Below are 7500 nucleotides of genomic sequence, written 5' to 3' on the forward strand. Positions count from 1 at the left end.
AAGAGATCGCCGAATTTTTCAAGACGCTCATTTTTTTTCTTAACTGCCTAGGAGGCAGTTCAAAATCCTTTCGACGTGTCTTCCGTTGTTGGCGGTTCAGCATCAGCAGCCAGCGTTTCCCTCGATGGGGTTCCCTGGTTTTCTCCGGAAAGTGGTAAGGATATTTTAGTAAATCTAAAGTGAACATGCGTCAATGATAATATTTCAACGTACTTTGCCATTACATTGGTTTCATTTGTTTTTAGTATATATGGAACGCATTATGGTTAATAGCTTTTGTTTTATTATGTTGTGCATTTCATGACATTAAAGGTGTATGAAAATAGACACTGCAGATACGCACTTGGTTGTAAAGAATTTTTTTGAGTTTTGAAATTAAGATTGTTACTAATTTTGTAAATAAGTTTACCGACTTTTCAGTTATTTAGGTAAAAAGCAAAAACTGAAATTTACTTTCTTCTCCAGGATCTATTGCGCTCGACGTTTAGTTTTGAAGTACCGCTTCTGTGGAAAATAAGTTATTTTTGAGGACTCTCAATAACTCATTTTATAGTCCGGAGGGCAAAAGCTACAAATTTTCTCCTGAATGATCTCCATCGATTCTGATGGCTAAGTGGCTATACGTTCCGCGTTTCTTAATGGTTTCGAGAATTTATTTTAATATTAGAAATTTTTAATTAATTACCCCTATAATAAAACTGCCTGACTTTAAGTTTTACCTGGATTGTCAGCTAGTTTATTGCAAGATGGTAGAACATTTTCATGCTTTTGTATTCATATATACCTTATGTGATTTTATGGGGATGAGGGAAACTTTATACCTTTACTAGTTTCAGAATACCCAAATGGACACATGATTTTAAAGGCTAATTCTGTCGTCTTTTAAGTAATCGCAATTAAATTTAGACAATCCTATATGCAAATTTTTGTCATTTTGATGAAATTTTATTCTGATTTGAACGAAGCACGGTCTGTTTCAACATAAAACGTTTTGCATTATAAATGTATTTTATAATATGAATATTTTATATCAGGCGTATATATTTTATTATACTGGTTATTACGCATAGAAATATATACGTTTGAACAAATTTAATGTCAATCAGCGTGTATACGTTCTCAAACAATATTAACACTTGACATTTTTCAGGAGAAGCTGAGCGTGGGATTGCACATTCAAGATTGACTCTTGTGGATTCTTGCGTCAGGACGAGATTGCACTCACGCCCTCCTTCACCTCCAACCCTTCAGGGGCGCCGCCCCTGAAGCGGTGGAGGTACCCCCTGTGGCATGTATAGTGGGCTACGGCCCGCTATACATGTCCACAGTGGGATTCGTCAAGAAGCCTGCAATTAATCCAGGAGTTAAGTCTTTGGCTTTAGTTATATATTGACATTCATTCTTTAGATTCAAAACTTTAATTCCGAAGGGGCCACCAGGTTTTGTTGACATGAATTGCCCGAAATTACAAGTTGCATAAACTTGCATTGAATGTCAGTGTTCCAATTACCACCTTGAAGTGTTTCATAGGGAGAGTAAGTTTTTAATTCATTTAACGTGAGATTTGTTCTTAAAGTTTGGTGTTCCTTTTACAACACCAGAAATACTGTTTTAAATAAAGTTTATAATCTGGATTTACCAAGTACCTTGGTAATGTCTGGTAATAACAGCAGCCCAAATAGTATCGTTGCTACTTATGATTATTTTCATCATATCTATTAGACTTCATTTGACCAGGGTTTTCACCTCCATGAACACTACTAATATTTAGTCAATTTTATTAAGAGAAATTATTGGCTATATGGTTCCCAATCTGTCACATTTTCCTCCGTTTCAGGGTGGTAGTTCTGACGAATCCAAACGTTACCACAGTACAACGGTTTACAAAGGCTTCGAACTGACCTGACCTTTAATCTTCGAGAATTGTAGTGTTTTGAGTGAATCTACTAAGTTTTGAACTTCAAGAGAAGATCGGTCTTTCACCAAAAGGTGCTTTTGAGTTGCTTGGTCTTTCCCTTGAAGATTAAAGTTTTTTTTCATGGGCAAAGTTACAGACATCTTGTGGACCAATCTTTCGTGACCCAAAATACAAGTATTTTGTTAACTTTGAAATATTTTTATTCTAGCCTTGGTTTCCATGAGGTTTTATTCTTGCCTCTCTCATGCTTGTAAGGTCTTTTATTGGCCCATAAAGAAATTGTATAAGATATATCCCTTAAGCGGAAGCAAAATTAAAGGATACAGCTCTCTAATCTGGACAAAGTAATAAAAATCTATTCGTAGTAGTCTGCCGTTATCTGCAATCATAGAAGTAGCTGACCAAACCAAAAATAAAGATATCCTAGGATTGTAATTGTTTAGGGCATTCTCATGTCGAGAGTGCAACTGATGACTGAAAGAGACCAACGGAAACCAAAGCTATTTTTATTATAGAGAAAGTCGATTCAGATAAAGTTGCTTTTTCGGTAAAATTGTTATCACCCAATATACCATTGGGAAGTTTTTTCTTCCATTGTAGTTCATTATGATAACGGGATCAGTAAGAAATTAGTACTTTTTTAAGTTACCGTTGCCTCTTATTTTGTTCTACAAAGTCTGGCGAAAATTAAGCTGTGTGTAAACATACTTGGCCCAGTATTTAGGCAATAAAAGGACTGTCAAATAAAATGTCATTAAAAATGGTAATTTTAAATCTTTAAATGGATTTGCCCCTTTTGATGGAATAAACTTCCCAACAAATTTGGTTGGGAACTGAATTACAAAATCAAACCTCGAGTGCTTCCAGCCTGTGAAGAATAAGTTTAGGGCTAAGATTCGATTTTTTTTTTTTAGGGTGTTAGTTAGTGAGAGAGAGTTTTCATTTTTTTGAGGGAGGGAGTTAGAGAGAGAGAGAGAGAGAGAAGGTTAAAGAGTGAAAGAGTTAGAGAGCGAGTTAGTTTCTTTTTCTCTGAAATCTGCTCTCTATTTTTTTTAATTGCTGTTAATTAAATGAGTCCATAAAAGTGTTAGTTGACGAGAAGTCCCATTTAGGTTCTAGTAATGTAGTACCATCCTATGTCAAAGGCATCCAAGTTGCTAATGATGTGTTGCTTTTAAATCTATCTTTTTGCTTACCTAGGTTATTCATAGTACAAATATTAAAAGTGAAGATCTCAAAATGTGGGAAAATCAAGTGGATGTTAGCTTGACATGAGCAAATCAGCCTATTTTAAATGGTGGATGTAATAATTCTAGCCTTTAAACTTTTATTAACCTTCCATGAAGCTAAAATCCCCTGTGATACTGAATTAAATTGTCATCGATGTAAAATATTTATACTTCATCCCTGCTTAGTACAAATCCGTTTTTACTTTTTGGATTTAATTCTTATTAAACTTAATTCCACTTCCAGCTATCGTAAGATTGAATTTTTATTCAGCATCTGTACCCTTACGTTTCATTCTTATTTTATAACCCTGATTTTTTTTCTTATTCGTCTAACCCTTCAATTGCCTTTTCATCCTTCGTTAATCTGAATTCCTTGTCATACTCTGAAAGCTTGAGTTTCCCCTTGCGTTCCTCCTTGTCGTGAACACGAATTTCATTTTCGTTCCCATAACGGTTGGATACCCTTTTCACCTTTCCGGTTGTAGGGTGACACAGTCAGTGCATCTCAAGTGGTGCACTGTAAGCATTGCTAAAGGGTGATTCAGCGTCCCATTGGCCACTAACTACGTCTTATTTTTATTTCTATCCTCGCTTCCTTTCCTCATTCTTGCAGTCCAACCGCTTTAGCATTGATTTGTTGGGTAACTATGGGGGTTTTCTCTTTAATTCCACCAGTGTAGGTATTACCCAAGGATCTTTGCAGCGAACCTTCGGCACCTAGCTGCAACGCCTTTCATTCCTTTCACTGTACCTTTCACTGTATTCTCTTTCTTCCATCTTACTTTCCACCCACTCCTATCAATGTTTGCCAAGTGCAACTGCGAGGCGTTCCTCCTACTACACCTTTCAATCCTTTCACTGTCAATTTCCGTTTCAGTTCTGAATGGCCTCATAGGTGCCAGTGCTTGGTCGTTGGCCTAAATTCTATATTCCTGTCCCAATTTCACCTCTAGATTCTTGTTCTCCATCTCCCTTAAGACTGGTTTACACCTACGCACTTTCATGGTGCGGGCTGTTACGGCGTGGGACCACAAGAAACCGTTACAAACCGCACTATAAACGCACCAAAAGCATGCCACCTCGCTGGAGGGGGCAGGCGAAGACCGTTAAAGCAGCGCGACGCCGCCCAGATTTTAAATAATTTCAAATTTTTGATCGGCATCTGGCGGGTTGATTAAGTCGCACGAGGCCGTATGCAGTGTGGCGCGGCCTCGCAATAAAAGAGGTAAGAACCCTCATGGTTCCGTGCCACACCGCACCATGTCGTACCACCCGCAATGGAGTGTTACGGCCTGATGTCACGGCGCCGTCATACATGATTAATGCATGCCGCACACGTTGCGGGGCGTGCGGCGTGTTACAGCGTCTCCGTAGGTCGATTGGATGGAAGGTTGGCGTGCATTCTGGGGAGGATAAAAGGGGCCTGACTGACCACTGGGGCATCATTCTCGCTGTGACTGCCTGACTGACCAGCCGCTCTGTGACCCAGCCTCTCTCGCCCAGCGACGCTCACCCAGCCTCTCTCGCCCAGCGACGCTCATCCAGGCTCTCTCGCCCAGCGACGTTCACCCAGGGATGCTGACCCATGCACGCTGACCCAGGGGCGTTCACCCAGTGACGTTCACCCAGCGACGTCTACCCAGCAACATCTACCCAGCGACGTCTACCCAGCGACATCTACCCAGCGACGTTCACCCACGTGTGCTCACCCAGGGACGTTCACCCAGCAACGTTCACCCAGCGACGTCTACCCAGCGACGTCTACCCAGCGACGTCTACCCACGTGCGCTCACCCAGGGATGTTCACCCAGCGATGTTCACCCAGCGACGTTCACTCAGCGACGTTCACCCAGCGACTTCTACCCAGCAACATCTACCCAGCGACGTTCACCCATATGCACTCACCCAGGGACGTTCACCCAGCCACATTCACCCAGCCACGTTTTCCCAGCGATGTTTTCCCGGCCACATGACACGATGCCCCCATGGAAGACTACCCCCAGGCCTACCAAGCAGTCCCAGGACACCCAGGACACCCAGGACACCCAGGACATGCAGCCTTCTCAACGGTCGGAGACCTCTGAACACGAGGAAGAGCTGAACGTTGAGCTGACCATATCCATTGTGGAATCCCAGGACATTGCAGGCCCGAGTGGTATCGTCGTGCAACCAAAGAAACGATACCGCCCCAGCAAGAAGGACATTCAAGACTACCCGTTCACGCCAGAGGACAAGGAAGTCATCGTGGAATTCAAGGCCCACCCTACCTTGTACGACAAGCGGGACAGGCAATGGTCGAATTCCAAGAGGAAGGAGGAACTCTGGCGTGAACTGGCAGCGAGTTTTATCGAATGCAGCTTCCAGCAAGTCTGCAAGTTCTTCGAGAAGATCGAGAAGTGAGAATAAAAGAGTGGGTCGGCTGCACGCAACAGGACACCACGGGAGGAGGAGGTGATGACCACGTGGGGATTCCTGGGAGGACACATCGCCCACGAAAGCACAGTAGCCAGCGATCGGTTCTTGCCTCTATCGTCACACAGAACCGATGCAGACGATTCCTCTACCGACATGTCGGGCTTATCAACTGCTTCGATCCAGCGGAGGAGGCGGCTGAAACAGAAGAGAGCGACGAACCTGCCAAAGGACCGACGGCTATCCGCCGACATGTCAGTTGACTCTACAGAAGGTCTGCAGATTCAACTGACCCAGATTATGACAAGCATTAACACACTGATGCCACAAGCGCAGGACAACACGCACCGTGACATCGCAGTGTTTGTGCAGTACTTGATGCAGCGCTTGGAGTATGTGCCTCGAAGATACCAGAAACAGTTCTTCAAGCAAGTCATCAAGATTTGTCATAGTTTGAAGGGGCCCGAGGAAGAGGATGCGGCCACGAAAGAGGCCATGGCTTGTGGCGGTTGTTCCCACTGGATGCCCCTGCGAATTGATAAGGAGATGCAGACGAAACCTGGAACTTCGACACCTTCTGCAGTGCAACCGGTTCGGGCATCACCACACCAGTGGTTCACGTCTCAACCCCCAACCTGTGTTTTTTTATGATCCACACCTTCAACAGTAGGCTCAGCCGCAGCAGCAGGTAGTTCATCATGGGTACACAACTCCGGCGCCAAGGCTAGGCACACTGACATTCTTCCCCAATGGACGTTCGACACCACTGAACTTCTCTCTTCGACCTTCCACTTCTTCGATGTCGCCGTTGGTCAACAGTCTCTTGGCAGACTTGCGGCCCCCTACCCCTGGCGCCAGTATTTCGACACCAAAACCTGCCGCAGGTGATAAGGAGGACATTGACCCAGATACAATAGAGTGAATTTGTAAATAAACATATTAATTTCTTAGAATAAATTGTATTTTACTTATTTTTGTAAGATTGAATTAGTTTTGCAATTTTTATCATTAATAATTTTTCTTTTTGTAATAGATATGTTGAAATAGTGACTTGCATTTACATTTTCCTTATTGATGCTTAATTTATATGTCATGACAATATATATGATATGATTGGGTGAAATGAGATTGAATATGAAAAAGCATGGCCATAAAGAATAATAAAACGAAGAAGTATAACAGGAAATATAAAATGAAATATATGTGAAATATGAAATGAATAGAACTCGGAAAATAACTTGAAATATAAAATGCAATTGAATAATGAAAGAGCATGGCCAGAAAGAATAATACCGTGAAGAAATATAACAGGAAATCTTAACATGAAATATGACATATGACCTATGAAATGAATACAACTCGGAAAATAACTTAAAGTATAAAATGAAATGTAACATTAGATAAATATGGTCATCAAATGATATAATAACATACAAGGTAACAATAATATCATATTCAGAACATGATCAAATGAACATGAACACATACAAATATGATAATGAAACAGTAATTAACATTGACTGGACATAGTTATTTACAGGGGAACAATGAAAAATCAGTAAGATACTAAAGACATATTGGCCTCAGTTGATAAGATATGATATTTGCAGTTGAATATGTTATGGAAAAAACCAAGTCCCAATTTCAGTTTCTTACATTCTATGCTTTTTATTTTCATTTTCTTACATTCTATGCTTTTTATGTTTATTTTCTTACATTCTATGCTTTTCATGTTTATTTTCTGATATTCTATGTTTTTTATGTTTATTATCTGATATTCTATGTTTTTCATGTATATTTTCTGATATTCTATGTTTCTCGTGTTTATTTTCGTACTTTCTATGTTTTTCATGTTTATTTTCTGATATTCTATGTTTTTCATGTTTATTTTCCTACTTTCTATGCTTTTTATGTTCATTTTCTTATATTTCATGTTTGTTA

The 7500-nt window shown here is 40.7% G+C and overlaps 1 long non-coding RNA gene across 1 annotated transcript in view; it reads left to right on the forward strand.

The window, feature by feature from the left end:
- Nucleotides 1-25: 25 nt before the first annotated feature.
- The window catches only part of LOC135224137 (uncharacterized), a 47588-nt gene continuing 40113 nt past the window's right edge, over nucleotides 26-7500 (forward strand). The window contains exons 1-2 of the long non-coding RNA XR_010316639.1: nucleotides 26-154; nucleotides 1151-1363. This is a non-coding gene — a long non-coding RNA (uncharacterized LOC135224137). The remainder of the gene's footprint in view (nucleotides 155-1150; nucleotides 1364-7500) is intronic.

This window comes from Macrobrachium nipponense, chromosome 10, assembly GCF_015104395.2.
Source record: "Macrobrachium nipponense isolate FS-2020 chromosome 10, ASM1510439v2, whole genome shotgun sequence".
Lineage (NCBI taxonomy): Eukaryota > Metazoa > Arthropoda > Malacostraca > Decapoda > Palaemonidae > Macrobrachium > Macrobrachium nipponense.